The sequence below is a fragment of the Bubalus bubalis genome, chromosome 4, assembly GCF_019923935.1.
Source record: "Bubalus bubalis isolate 160015118507 breed Murrah chromosome 4, NDDB_SH_1, whole genome shotgun sequence".
NCBI lineage: Eukaryota > Metazoa > Chordata > Mammalia > Artiodactyla > Bovidae > Bubalus > Bubalus bubalis.
Genome location: NC_059160.1, coordinates 132991305 through 133005789, shown reverse-complemented (window position 1 = coordinate 133005789; position 14485 = coordinate 132991305). Strand labels below are relative to the sequence as shown.

Genomic DNA, 14485 nt, shown 5'->3' with positions numbered 1-14485 from the left:
TAAACGAATAGAAAATATCAAGGGTGCATCAGGCAGGATAATTTAGATTATCAGCAGTAGCTGAACAACCCCCAAAGCCAGGGGCTGATAATAACACAGTGTAATGTCCACTTATTGGCTTGTCCGTCAGGGGTTGACAGGGCCCCACCCTGAGCCTTCCTCTCTCAAGGACCTGGGCTGACAGGTCCCATGGCAGAGGGGGAGTGAGGCCCTTGCACTGACATTTCAGTGCCCCACTTCACAGTGCCACACGTCACTTCCACTCACTGTTCTTGAGCCAGATGAGTCACATGGCCCCACTCAATCTCACTGGGACCAGCAGTGACAGTTCTCAGCCTGGCGACATGTCCAGCGTGTTTGGTGCCCAGCACGTTGACCACCAGTGTGGGGCTGCCTTGGGTAGGGCAGTCCGGGGAGCCTTTCACCTGAGGACCTGCTGGACGAGAGGCAGGGAGATAGTGGCAGGGGGAGCAGGAGTGCCTGGCAGGATGTCAGGCCAAGCTTGGAAGAGGAAGCTGCCCGTGTGTTCAGGCACCAGACTGGAAGCAGGTGTCAGGGGCAGGGCTGGTGAGGGTGAGAGGATAGTTTGGCCAGCTCAGGGGCTCAGCTGAGGGAGTGAGGAGGAGAGATGGCTCGATTTGATCACACTCTGAAGGTAAAGCAAGAGGCCCTGCTGATGGTGGAAATGGGTACAGATGGAGAAGAGGCAGCAACTCCAGGAAGGAGGGGTGGGGAAGGATGCAGGTGGAGCAGGTGGGGGCGGGGAGGAGGGGGAGCAGTTTGACACCCCCTGGGGCAGTGTCACCTGGCACTCACGGGGAGTATGGAGTCCAGGGAGGGTCTGGCCCGGGTGCTGATGTGGAGCCCCAGCTTGCTCCATCCTGCGGGCTCTTGCCGCCTCTTGGCCATGCTGCCTACACTTGTACCTGCCGTTCAGGACAGCCCGCCCAGGCGCCACGCCCCCATCTTGCTGGGCCTGCCTGCCGCTGGGGTTGGGGGAGCCTCGTGTGAGCTCCACCAGGGGAGGCAAGGGGCGTGGAGGGAGCCACAGCATCCTGTGTCCACCTGGCTGCCTTCTGAGGTGCTGGAGCACTGGGAACAGTCGCATAACCAAGACAGGGACCACAGTGGTGCAGGGTCTGCACAGGTTGGGCCATCTAGGACGGCCGCGTGGGGCATTGGCTTTGGCATGGGTAGGGTTTGACCAGAGAGATGGAGCTGAGGTACCTGTGGAAGCCACCTGCACCCTCCACACCTCTGGGCTCCTTGGGAGTCTCCCTCTGGGGAGTTGCAAGTAAGTGACCAGAAGAGGACTGGTCTCTCAGGGCTCTGGTATCAGTGAGACCTGTTATGTCTCCCTGTTATTCCTTCTCCTGACCCACTGGAAACTCCCTGGTTTGGAGTTTCCTTGGAAGCCCACCTCAAGTTCTCCCTGATGTCTCCCTACAGAGTTATACCCCCCACCCCTGTGCCCCCTCAGCACCCAGGACAGACATCTGATCCCGCGTCTCTCACACTGCACGGTGGTGTTACTGCTGCCTCTGGTAGCTGACACGGTGCTCTGTGGGCTCCTCCAGTCCCAAGTGTGTGGCACAGGTCACAGGACCTCAGGGATGTTTGTCAGCTAAATAAGTGAGGGAAGAAAGAAGCAGACACAAGGGCTGGAGCGGTCCTGCCCAGTTCTGCTTCTTTGTTTTACACATGGGGAGGCTGAGGCCCACGGGGGCTGCGGCTGGCCTGAGTTCAGCCAGGGGTCAGAGCTGGCCCCTTGACCACGATGTCCACTGTCCCAGGTTCTGGGCTGGCTGGAGCCCTGTGGGTTCCAGGACAAGGGGAACCTGGAGGCAGACAGAAGGGAGAGTCCTAGGTCTGGTGGGAGCATGTGGATGGTGGCCTCTACTGGGGTTCTCCACTTCTTCCCCCTTGGAGCCCTGCTGCCCCCAAGGGCTCTGGCCCCGTGGCCTCAGGGCAGTTGGTGGGCCGTGGGGTTTCTCTGGCAAACCCACTGCCCTGTGTCTCGGCCTCCAGTGGAACCACCCCAGCCTCACTGTCCTGCTCACCCCCGCCTGCCTGGCTGGGGCCAAGCCCACGGCATTTCCCAAAGGTCAGTGTGGCTGCCGCACGAGCCGCCCCCTGTCCATGGCAAGTGTGAGTCAGAGGCCCTGGGAGCCAGCTCTCCGGTCTCCTCTAACCCTCACAAGGTCGCTGTGCCAGTGACACAAGAGGAGGCTGAGGCTCCACGATGTAAGGCAGCACCATGAGCAGACCAGGCGTTCATCCTGGGGCTGGCTGACCCCAGAGCCTGGACCCCCTGCACACACCAGGGGCCTGTGCAGCATCCTTAGAAGAGGGAAGCGAGTTCCCAGGGGTGCCCAGCCCAGAGGGCAACATGGGGGGCTGTCAGGGGTGTGTGACCAGGAAAGGGGGCTGTGAATCGGGTGGCTGACATGGGTGGCAGAGCGGGCCCATTGGGAATGTGTCCCTGGCCAGTGAAGAGCTGGGACGCCCCAGGGCATGCACACACGCCCACACACGCAGATTCCTGGCTCATACCCCTTTCTCTTTCGCCACTGGAGTGCAAACACATTCCACATGGACTGAGTCGGGATGTTCCCCGAGGAGGTTGATAGGTAAGATATTGATCTTTAAAAAAAAAATGTGTGTTAGGTAATTGATAATTAAACTCTCTTATTAGTTTGAACAGATTTTCAATTGGGCTCCCTGGAAAACCAAGAATGATTTAATTCATTTCTAATGTATCTTTTAAAAACTTTCTAATCTTACTGTTTTCTAAAAGGTACACAGCAGCTTTCAATAATAGCAGTTGTCCTTGGCTTGATCTTCATTTTAATGAAGAGGCCTCTGACGTTTTGCTGTGAAGTCTGAAATTGACCCTAAATTTCAAACAGATATTCTTCATCATGAGGTACACTTAATTCCCATGTTAAGTGCCAAGAGTGTACACCAAGAATGGATATTCATCCGAGGCTTTCCTATATCTGGCAAAATCATCAAATTCCTTTCCTCCTTGGACCTATTAATGTGTTGACTTATTAGCTTTTCTGAGCTAAATCATCCTGTTACTGGAATAAATCCCACAGGGTCAGGCTCAATTCTACTCTGAAATGCTGCTGAGTTCATTCAGCTGATATGTTGCTTGGGGTATTTTTCATCTATATTCATAGGTGAGAATTTATTCATACTTTTCTATTAGGGTAGATATTTGTCACATTTATAAATCATGGTTTTGTTAGCTTCATAAAATGAATAGGAAAGGTTTTCAATATGAATTGTGTAGTTGAAATAGTTTAAATATCATATAAAATTATCTGACTCTCCAAGGCTTGAAATAATTCATTTTGGAAACTGGCTCAGCCGGGGCTTGCTTTTATTTTTCCCTGAGGTTTTAGTTGACTGTGAAGTTACTTAATTTGTACTATGGTTATGGTCCTTTTGGGTTCTAAATATTTTTAGCCTATTTTGGTTATTTATATTTCCTAGGTAATATCCCAGTTCGAAATGCTTTCAGGGCTTTTAGCACAGATTTATATCATCTATCCTTTTGAGGTTTCTTCTCCACATTAGCTTCTCTTTTTCATCCATCTTCGTCTCTTCATTCTTTGCTTCCCTCCTGTCGTCCCTCTCCCCCTTTCTGCTAGCTTCCTTCCTTTCTTCCTTTTGTTGATGAGAATTGCCAAAGGTTTATCTTTTAAAATTTTCACTTTCAAAAGAAAACCAACTCTTGAGTGCACAGCAAGTCCTACTGTCTTCCTTTCCTTAAATCCACTAATTTCTCATTTCGTAATTCCTTCCTCCAGTGTGCTTTGCTGAATGTCTGTTTTGTTTAGAAGCTGTTTTTTTAGCTTTTTGAATCAAGTGCTTAGTTTGTTTTCATCTCACCCCCCCTTTAATTAAAATATATTGAAATCTATGAATTTTTCTCTGAGTACAGCTTTGGACATATTGAATTTCATGGGATTTCTTCTAAGGGTTATTATTCTGATGTGTCTATAATTGGAGTTTTGATTGCTACTTGAACACAAACATGACTTAGGGAAGCTTTTTATTAAATGGGTGAATTTTTTTTTTTTTTTGGTTCATCGTTTGTTTATTAATATCCAGACATATCATTCTGTCGCCTGTACATTTCCATTTGGGAACTCCATCAGGGTTTCATTGGTCATTTGATGTGTGAGCAATGTGGGTGAGTACTCTTGGACAGAAGAACATGCCTTGCTGTTTTTAGGGCATGATATTTCACATATTTTTCTCTTTATGCTTCCATCCCCACGTCCTCAGAGAATGCCCTGCAGTATTTTCATTCCTTTCTACCACGCATCTCTTTGGGTCTGAATCGCATGTCAGGAATTGTAGAAAGTTCTAGTTGTTGTCCTGCCTGTTTCTGGTCCACGAAGAGCCCTATGCACTGTGCTTGGGCGCCGGGCCCGTTTCCTGGGCACAGCGGGGCAAGCATGTTCTCGGCAGCGTGCCTTTCACTTTCAACCCTTGGCAGAAAGAACCCGCCTGCAGGCTGAAGCAGCGGGCTGTTCCTGGCTCTGCTTGGCCAGACCGTGTGACCTCAGGCTGTCCTTGGCCTCATGGGCTGCAGCTCATCCCAGCAGCGGCCAGTAGTGCCTTGAGGGGCGCTGTGGGGATGTGTAGGATGGCCCATAGGTGGAAACCTTCTGTGAGTGTCCTTATTGGCAGTGATACTGCCAGCTGTTTCAGGTCAGGCCTGGATCTGGCCGCCCAGCACGGGGCCCCTCGGGTGCACGTGCACACCTGGCCCTCGGATCCTGCCCTGGCACCCCACAGTGCTGTGCTCACGGGCCCCTCCATGCACTCTGCAAGCAGGTGGCTCTGGGCCAGGCCTTGTCCATCTCTCAGGGACCCTGGAAGTCTCCCTCCACCTGCCTTTGCCTTGCGCCTGTCCTCCCTTCTCTGGAGCCTGCGCTGAATCCTGGGTTTCATAGCAGATCATGGTGGTCACACTCACCGGGGTTCACCACTTTGGAGCTGTAAGGCCTGGGGCTGATGACTTAAACCCTTGGGGTTTGCTCCCTGTCTGGAAAATGGGATGACAGCTGCTGGGCCAGCCGTGTATGCAGAGCGGCGAGTGGGAAAGCGCAGTGCCCTGGGGAGGAATGCAGGCAGCTGTGCTGCTGGTGCTCCTAGGGGCCAGCCAGTTCTAGACACTAGGGGGCGCAGGTCAGGCGCGGGGCAGGAAAGCTGCTTGTGTACACAGCGTGTGCATAGGGAGCGGGAGATGTTTCTGTTTGAGGGTCAGGACACGTGTCCAGGTCCTGTTTCTGAGAGGCTGTGGCCACTGGACAGGCTGTGCTGTAGGGAGCTGGGTGCCTGCTGCTCTCCACCCTGAGGCTGGCACACACAAACCTCCAGCCCCTGCAGAGCGGCAGGATCCCAGGGGTGCCACTCTGGGTGTCTGCCAGGAGGATGACAATTCAGGCGAAGGAAATGGATTTTTATTTGTTTTTAAACACAAAGGAAAATCGTTGCTCAGCCTAATTAGATGTCATTTAAACATGAAAGAACTGTACGTTCTTCCCCCACCAACCCCTGCACCCCCAGACAGCCTGCAGGGTGGAATAGAGGCCACTGTCTACTCAGGCCTGAGTGTGGCTTGTCTCTCCAGCCCCTCCAGCCCTAGGGGCCCAGCCTCCCTGTCTCTCAAGGACCCTCGGCTCTGACCCAGTTCCCTGTTGTCCTGCTGGCTCACAGCCATGCCCCTGCTGCTCCTTGGGGTCCTTCCTGTGTGGGGTACCGGGAGAGCCTGGGTCAGACGTCCCCTTCTGGAACCTGGGGTCCTGACAGGAGGCAGATTTTTGCAGACTTTTTTTTTGCCCCAGATTTTGCTTCACATACTAAGCACCAATCTTAAGTGGACGCCCTGTAGAGGAAGGAGATCCCAGAGATGGGATTTCAGTGGAGGTGAGGGGCTGCACAATGCCCTCCTCGGTGGCGCTTTGAGGACAGGAGTGCCTCCCAAGTCTATCTCATCTTCCTCCCCCTTCTGGCTGAGGCTGTGCCCAGCTCAGCCTCCAGGAGTCTAAGAGTCACCTGCCCACGTGCAGGAGTGCACCGTGATCCTTGTGGAATCTGAGGCCATAGATTTCAGGGAATGGGGAGGCCCTGGGCACCATCCTCCTGCCCTGGGGGCCCTGAGTGGGAGGTTGGCATGCCAGCAGCCTGCCCTCCAGGAAAAGGGCAAGGATTCTCTGAAATCCTACCTGCTCCTCCCTGGGCCTCTCAAGGCTCAATAATGGGATGGTTATTGGTGGACAATGACATTTTGTCCCTTGAGCAGCCACCAGAAGAAGCTGACTGGGCAGAAAGGGAACGAAGTAGGAGGAGGAGGAAACCCGGACTCGGCAGAATCAGTGTTTAAGAGGGTGAAGAGGAGATGGCAAGATTCCTTTAGTCAATTCAAATAGGATTTGGTAATAGGAAAGAATTCAGAAGGAGAAAAAAAAATGAATCATGCATCTGTAACAAAGCTTTAATTGTTGGCATCTCTCCGAGGCCGGGCCTTTGTGGAGAAGGCGCCGAGGTGCTGCGTGGCTCCGTTCCCATGGCAGCCACCTCCTGGCTGGAGTCCGGCCCACAGCCCTCCGCCAGCCTCCGGGACTGCCCTGGCTGGCCCAGAGGGTGCACGGAGGTAAATACGGCTCTTCTTCCTGGCATTTGTGAATATGATTTCTTGAAGCTTGGTTTCTGTGGAAAATGCCACCCTTCGCCCTCATTCCCTGCAAGATCCATCAGGCTGGGAGGATGGGAGCTGCACAGAGCTGTACAGCACCCTGCCTGCAAGGATGGGGCCAGCCATGCTCTCCTGAGGGCTTCCCTGCTGGGAGGGCCACGGGGGTACAGGGGTGAGGACTAATGAAGCCTCTCCACAGAGGCATGTCACCCCTGCCACTCTGCACCCCAGGTAGAGCCAGTTCTTTTATTTAAAATTTTTTTCAAAAAATTTAGCCATGCTGCAAGGCTTGTGGGATCTTAGTTCCCTGACCAGGGATTGAACCTGTGCCCTCAGCAGTGAAAGCACTGAATCCTAACCACTGGACACCAGGGAAGTCCCCAGAGTCAGTTCTGAGCCCCACATGCCAGGACAGGGCAGCGTGGCCAGGCAAGTGGGTCTACTTGCCCAGAAGGAGAGGTGGCTTCCCCCTACTTTCTCCCTGTCCGCATCGGGCCCAGTGGCTATCCGGAGTGTATGTCCAGGGGGGAGAGGGCCCCAGGGAAGGGTCAGGAGAGGGGCAGTGCCAGCCCCCATAACTGTGTCTAGAAAGGTGGTGGGGACCCTGGAGAACAAGTGTCCCTGGGGCCTACCAGTGTCCTGCAGTTCTGACTCCACCGAAACCAACAGGTACTAAGCCTGTCCCGAGCGTGGTGGCCTCAGGTCACACTCAGTACCACCTGTGAAGTCCCTGCTGGAGGTGCCAGCATATAGGGGAGGTTGCTAGCTCTCAGCTCAGGGGTGGCCAGGTGTCACTCCCAGCCTGCTGGACCCCCAGCCCATTTTTGCAGCCAGACCCTGAGTTTCTTTAGTATGTGGTCCTGGCAGACAAGACTAGGCTTGCAGGAGCTTAAGAGACACATTTGAGCTCAAAGGTAGGAAGATCTGAAAGCCAGGAATTGGGGAGGGGAAGAACCGCCCCCAGGAGAGAGCTGTCTGCCTACTGGTATCTGAATTCAGGCTGGCAGCTGCTCTCCTGACCTTCTCCTCTTCCTCTTCTGGAGGACTGATCTCCTTTTAACCCATAATACCACATCCTTATCTGTGTAGTCACTGTGCATCCCAGCCACAGCCTGCCCCCAAGGGGCTCAGTGGGGACAGAGACCCAGTTCCCTTCCTTGGTAGGTCTCCAAGGTGTGGGCGGGTCCTTGGTAACACTTGTGAATGAATGAATGAATGAATGAACGAGTGAATGGTCAGTTGGTCAAGGAGTGAGGGCTCTGTGGAACACCCATCTCTTACCCACCTCCAGCGCGAATGACATCAGAGAACCAGACAGTGAGCCCTAGAAGGATGAAGGGTTCCATTTTGCAGATGTAGGAGGCCCAGCCTCAGCTGCCCCAAGGATCCCAGCAGAGGTCCCTGGGCCAAGCAGCCAGCATGGATCTTTCCCTAACTGTGGCTTCTGAGTGCTGATGGGGCTACTGCCCTGCTCCCACCAAGCCTGGGTTTTTCTGGAACTGGGATGAAACCAGAGACAGCCTCACGTATGTACTCATTCTGAAATCTCTGCCAAAGGTTATCCTCTTGGTTGAGTGGTCCTCCAGGGTGGGGGCCCAGGGCTGGCACCCAGTTTACCCCCAGGAGCACTTGTTCTCGCTCTCCTCCAGTCAACAGAGGGGAGACTGGCAAGATGTGTAATTTTCAGTTGCTAATTGTGATGCCCTGCAGCTTGCTGAGCTAAAAATAGTCTCCATTTTGTTGAGTAGGTTAAAAAATAGAAGCCCATGTGCTGCCTCCAAAAAAGCACCCCTTGCAAAGCCTGGCAGAGGCAGGGGGCTGTGGCGCCCTTCCTCCACCTCCCAGCAGCTCCCTGGGGGCTCATGCAAGATGGGCCCTCAGGGCCATTTTTGTCCCCGTTTTCCAGGAAGCTGGGATGCTTAACTTGGCATCCATGGATGAGCTTCCGGGAGCCTGTCAGTCCCTGAAATTTTATGCAGAAGGTCGTGGGAAGGTGCACTTATCCGTGTGCTCAGGGCGAGGGCCTCAGTGTTCATCTGATGCTCAGAGGGTCAAACCCTGGCCAGGCACAATGACAAGCTGGAATGACAGTCTCCAGATGGAGCAGGGAAGTGGGGCAGGCAGGCCTGGGCACACCTACTCACCGCCACCTGCCTGGGCAGCCTTGTACAAGTCCTGTGCGCTTGGCACCCTCATCTAAGAAATGAGCATCTCCACACTGCCCCCTGTGGGTTGGGGGAATTACACTGGATGAGATGTAACACCTAGCACCTGTCTGGGCTCCCAACTCCCAGTGATAAACATCTCAAGTACAAAAGGTTAGGACTTCCCTGGTGGTCCAGTGGTTAAAATGCTACGCTTCTACTGCAGGGGACATGGGTTCAATCCCTGGTCGGGGAACTAAGATCCCATGTGTGGCACGGCCACACACACACAAAAGTAAATTAAAAAGAATATATAGAAGAATATATAGAATATATATAACCGAAGCTTATCCCTGCTTCTCCACTTAGAAACTTCCAGAACTGCAGACTCCAGGATTGAAAGGAGCCCTATATTCTGACTGTACCCTGGGAACCTGGCCTAGACAGCTCCTCCCCTTCAGAGCTGAATGGAGGCCTGTCATTGTTTTGTCCAGCTGCACAGGAGTCTGCCCCCTCCCTGGGCTGTTGACCTCCCTCTTAGCTGGGCAGAGCCGCTGGACAGTTATTCCTGGAGCCACCCTCTGACTCCTCCCTCTGGGGCTGAGAAACGTGTGTCATGCAGATCCCCCTGGGGTGGGGGCCATGCATGCCCATTGGGCAGTGCCTTCCCTTTCCTGGGATGCATCCGGAGAGCAGAGTTGCTGTTAGGAACAGGTAACTGGGCATCAGAGGCCAGGAGGCTGGAGGACCCCTGAGAACCCACAGGTGGGGTCCCTCCCCAGTGGCTCCTGAAGGTTGAGGTCTCTGCCCCACCTCCTGCCCCAAGTCCCTTCCCTCCCACCCCGCCTTCCTGCCCTGCCCTTCCACCCTACCTTCCTGCCCAGAGCTTGGGGGATCGAGCCAGGGGGCTGACTAGTGCCCCACAGGCCCTGCTCCTGGGCAGGGACCATCGCCTCCCAGGGCTGGGAGGCAAGAAGTGAGGCAGGAGCAGACCTCAGGTGTGGGAACACCTCCGGGAGGGTGTGCAAGGTTGCCCCAGACAGTCAGGAGCACGCACAGCCCTGCACATGGGTGCTGCAGTAATTGGACTTTTGTCTAGAGTCAGTGTCACTTACTTTCTTTACCCAAGTATGTTTAAGTAAATCGTTTGTGATAGCTTCAGCTGTGGAAGTCTTTTACGAGACCACTGGGCAGGGTTAGGCCTCCCCCCAAGGCCTTGTTGGGTCTCTCATACCAGAAGCAGGAAAAGCACTTGGGAAAGGCCTTTAGCCAGGCCTGGACGAGGTTGCGAGTGGAGGATGTGAGGATGTGCGAAGGAGTAGCCATGGGCTCATCCGGGTACACGGAGCGGGCTCTGGCCGTCTTAGTAAGGCCAGCAGCCCTGGGCCTCTGTCACAGCTGCGGCTCCCAGAGGTGCAGGGTCTCTGAAGGCCCTCTTGGGCACAGCTGGAGTTTGTGAGTGGAAGGACTGTGCCTTAGGTCACAAAAGCTGTACACATGTGCACATGTGGGTGTCTGGCTTTTGCATGTGTGTGGCCAGCAGCAGATACCCTCCTCCTGATTTCGCTGCCTAATGGGGAGGCATGGACCCCCCCCTGTACTAGGGCCACATTAGAAGGCATATAGCAGTGAGTGGCCCCCAGATCTCTAGCTAAAGTCTCTTGAGGACGTTGCAAAAGAAAATTTTGTTCCTAATCTTCGGCGGAAGAGTCCTAAAACCCCTCTTTTCCCACCTTTGCCGGTATCTCTCACAGCACAGGGGCTGCCCGAGGTCTCCTCTTACTCCCCGACTGTGCCTCTCTCACCTCCTGGCCCTCAGTCCAGCAGTTTCTATGTCCTTGATACTTTGGTGCACTGTGTTTCTTAGAAGGTGTGCACGCGTGTGTGTGTGCACACGTGTGCAGGGCAGCTGCACATACTCAGAAGCTAAGCTTTTTGGCTGAGTCCCTAAAACGGGCCTTCGACCTGAGTTACATGGACACGTATGCTGTGTGCGCACTTGCATCCGATTCTTTGTGACCCCCTGGACTGTAGCCCGCCACGGTCCTCTGTCCCTGGGATTTCTTCAGGCAAGAATTCTGGAACGGGTTGCCATTTCCTACTCCAGGGGATCTTTCTGATCCAGGGATGAGCTCCCGCTTATACCCTGTGGGAAGGATCCCGTGTTCACAGAGTCCTTGGCCTGGCTGAGCAGTACCCAGGGGACAGCGTTTACTTACTGAACAATGACACCCCTGGTGTGTGAGCTCTTGTTCTAGGCTGAAGACAGGCTCCTTGTGGTTTTCCCCTCCAGTACATCCACACCGGAAGTTTGGGGACCAGTATCTTGTCTGACAAACACGGCCAGGGCTCACACAGATGGAGTAACTTGCCCCAAACCAACATATGGAGGGAGGCCTGGACCCAGGTCTGACCCTCAGGGCACTTAGGAGCCGCTGGGTCTCATTCAGATGTGGGGGGTGGGGGCAAGGGTGTGTGTGGAAACCAGAAGAATGGCTGCCCTTCTCTGAACTCGGCCTCCCTAAAGATGGAGGCAAGGCTAAGGTGCGAGCACTTTACTGGGGAGCTGGCCCTGGGACACAGGAGGGAGGAGGGAGAGCAGCCAGATAACGGCGCTGAGTTCTGATGGTCCGCCTTACCGCAGTCTTTGGAGGCCCTGTGAAGCCTGTGATCTGAGTCTGCCCGGGGTTTTCACCTGGCTCCGAGCGTTCGGCATGCACACACCCACACCCCGGGGGGTGGGGAGCCACAGGGTCTCCCTGCCAGCTCCCAGCCCACCCTCGGCACCCACTGGTGCCCGCAGTGCCACCACCTGGCTGGTCACTGAAATGCAGGGCGTTGAGTCCCAGCCCAGGCCTGCCGGGTCATGCCTGCACTTTCCCTGGACGTGCTTGTCCCTTTGAAAGTTGAAGCCTCCAGGTGACAAGAGCATCTCTGCTCTCGGTGCTGCCCATCCCTCCGCTGCTGCTCTGTCCTGCTGATGGCTGTGAGGCTGCAGGTCGGGAGTGGTGGCGGGCGGTGCTGGGTGCCACCGAGGCAAGGCACAGATGCAAGTGGCACACAACGGCCCGGTCCCGCTCCCAGGGACATGTTTTCTCATCTAGCCTTCATCCCTACCCAGCGAGGGAGGAGGCGCGAGAGACTCTACGGCCCATTTTACAGCCGAGGAAACTGAGGTTCAGAGCAGCTCAGAGGTTTCCCTGTGGTGTGGGGACCGTGTCTCCTGACTCCAGCCTGGACTCGCTCACTGGCTCCCAGTATTGAAACCGCAGGAGAGGACTCAGCAGGTGTGTGTGCGGAGGTCACAGGTGAGGGTGCAGGCAGGGAGTGTTAAAGGAATGTAGTTTCTAGGAGGCCGGGGGCTGGGCTGGACCATGGTGTAGGGGTAGCTGGTGTCTGGCTCTGGGGGGCCAGGACAGCCTGCGGTCAGGCAGTGGGGCAGCCCAGGAGGGGTGGAAAGAGGGCAAGGCAACAGTACAGCCACAGGAAGCCCTTGTGCCTCCTTGCTTGGCCCACCCGGCCCTCCTGACCTACAGCCAGCCCGCTAGACACTGCTGGTGGCTGCGTATCCAGGCAGTAGCAGAGGGCCCCTCAGGCTCAGCCTTTGCCTGACCGGACCTCCCTGCCTGCTCCCGGCCCACCCTCGGCACCCACGGCGCTGCTCTGCCCGTGCAAGGGCACCTGGCACCCTCTAAGGCTTGGCCACGGGGACTCTGGGCCCGGTTCCAGGGAGGACCCTCTTCCTCCATAGTGCCCCTGGAGAGCCGGGTAAACCCATGTGTGAGACAGACAAGTGCTGACACACGACAGCTGGCGCTGCACTCAGTGCCAGTTCGCTCCCAAGCTGGCAGGAACACCCGCTCCCCCCTGCTCCTGGGCCTGCCCTCATGCCCACCTGCGCCTATGCAGGAGGTGGGAAACTTGAGGGCCAGGCTTCCAAGAACCAGTGAATCACTTTCACCGGCCTGACTGTGAGTCCATTGCATCTATAATTAGAAGGTGCTGGCCTTCCTGCCAGAACAGAGGAAGAGCTGTAAGGAGTCAGAGGAGGCAGTGCAAGTCCGTCTCCCACTCCCCTTAAAAGGCCTGCTGCCTTGTCCAGACCAGTACCAGCTGACTTGGGCCAGAGGTGCAGGTCCCCTGGGAGCTCCATCATTGTCCACCAACCCTAGCCCCGTCTTCCCCCTCCCTCGTTCTGGCCTCTGGAGGCTTCCAGAGAGCTCCACCAGTGTCTGAGTCTGCAGCTTTGAAGCAGGTCTGGCTGTAGGCAGGAGCAGCAGAGGCAGGAGAGAGGCTCTGTGTACTTGTCACTTTGCCCTTTTCACCTGGAAAGCCTTGAAAAACACCAGTGCCCAGGCTGTACCCCCCGCCAGTTAGAATTGTTGCGGTGGAAGCTGGGCAAAGTGGTTTTCTAAATTCTCTAGGTGATTGTTATGCAGCCACCAGAGGCACTGACTTAGGTGAAGCTGGTCTCATCACCTGGAGGCTAAAACTTTCAAACGGACAAGGACATCCAGGGAAAGTGCAGGCATGACCTGGCAGGCCTGGACTGGGACTCAGTGCCCTACATTTCAGTGATCAGCCAGGTGGTGGCGCTGTGGGTTGGGCCACACCAGGTGCAGCAGCTGCTGCTGCTTAGTTGCCAACTTGTGTTGGCCTCTTGCGACCCCATGGACTATAGCCTACCAGACTGCTCTGTCCATGGAATTCTCCAGGCAAGAATACTGGAGTGGATTGCCATTTCCTTATCCAAGGGATCTTCCCGACCCAGGGATTGAACCTGAGTCTCCTGATGGGCAGGTGGATTCTTTACCACTGAGTTACCAGGAAAGCCCACACTAGGAGCAGCAAAGCTTTCTAAAGGAGAGGATCTGACACTTAAGAGAATAGTGAGTTCCGACTCAGGGGAAGGTGCACTGCTGCCGCGGACAAGTTCTTGGTGGTGCTGACCCTGCGGCTCCAGCTTTGCATTTGTTTTAGAGCATCCCTGCAGGGTCTGACTCCCCGGGGGCCTGTGTGTCTAGAATGGCCTGTGTGGGGCATGGAGTAGGCACATGTGTGGGAGTTTGCTCCTCAGGTGGGAGGTGGTACTGTGTTCTAGTGTGCACTGCTTTACCCAAGTGAGCACACTCCATCCTCCAAGCATACCTCTGAAACAGTGTTCCCCGTGCCCATTTACAGATGAGGTCATTAAGGCTCCGAGAGGTTGAGGGTCCTGATAAAGCCACAAGTGATCCACAAGCTGATCCAAAGCCACAAGCTGATCCGGGCACAGACGCAGGCCTGCCTGACCACCTTTGCTGCCATCCTGGCCCTGCTGCAATTGCCCCCATCTTGAACTCTTTTCTGTGTCTTCCAACATCTCCATGCCTTCATCATCATCACCTACTGAAGGTTTATCAGACTTGTCAGTGGCAGCTCTGAAGCCCCCAGTGTATCTGCTTCCTCGGATTATCTGCTGTGTGACCCTGGACAGTTACTTGGCCTCTCTGTGCCTTGTCCTCACTGGCAGCATGCAGAGAGTAGCGTTTGCTCACTTGGGGTTATTGTGAGGATGAATGAGATGATTCAACTCTAGCAATAGTGTCACTGGTGGCCCAGACAAAGTACTCAGAGTTTTAGC

The 14485-nt window shown here is 55.0% G+C and overlaps 1 protein-coding gene across 4 annotated transcripts in view; it reads left to right on the top strand.

Moving 5' to 3' along the window:
* Positions 1-14485, top strand: part of RASGEF1A (RasGEF domain family member 1A) — a 90622-nt gene that overhangs the window by 55035 nt on the left and 21102 nt on the right. The window lies entirely within an intron of this gene.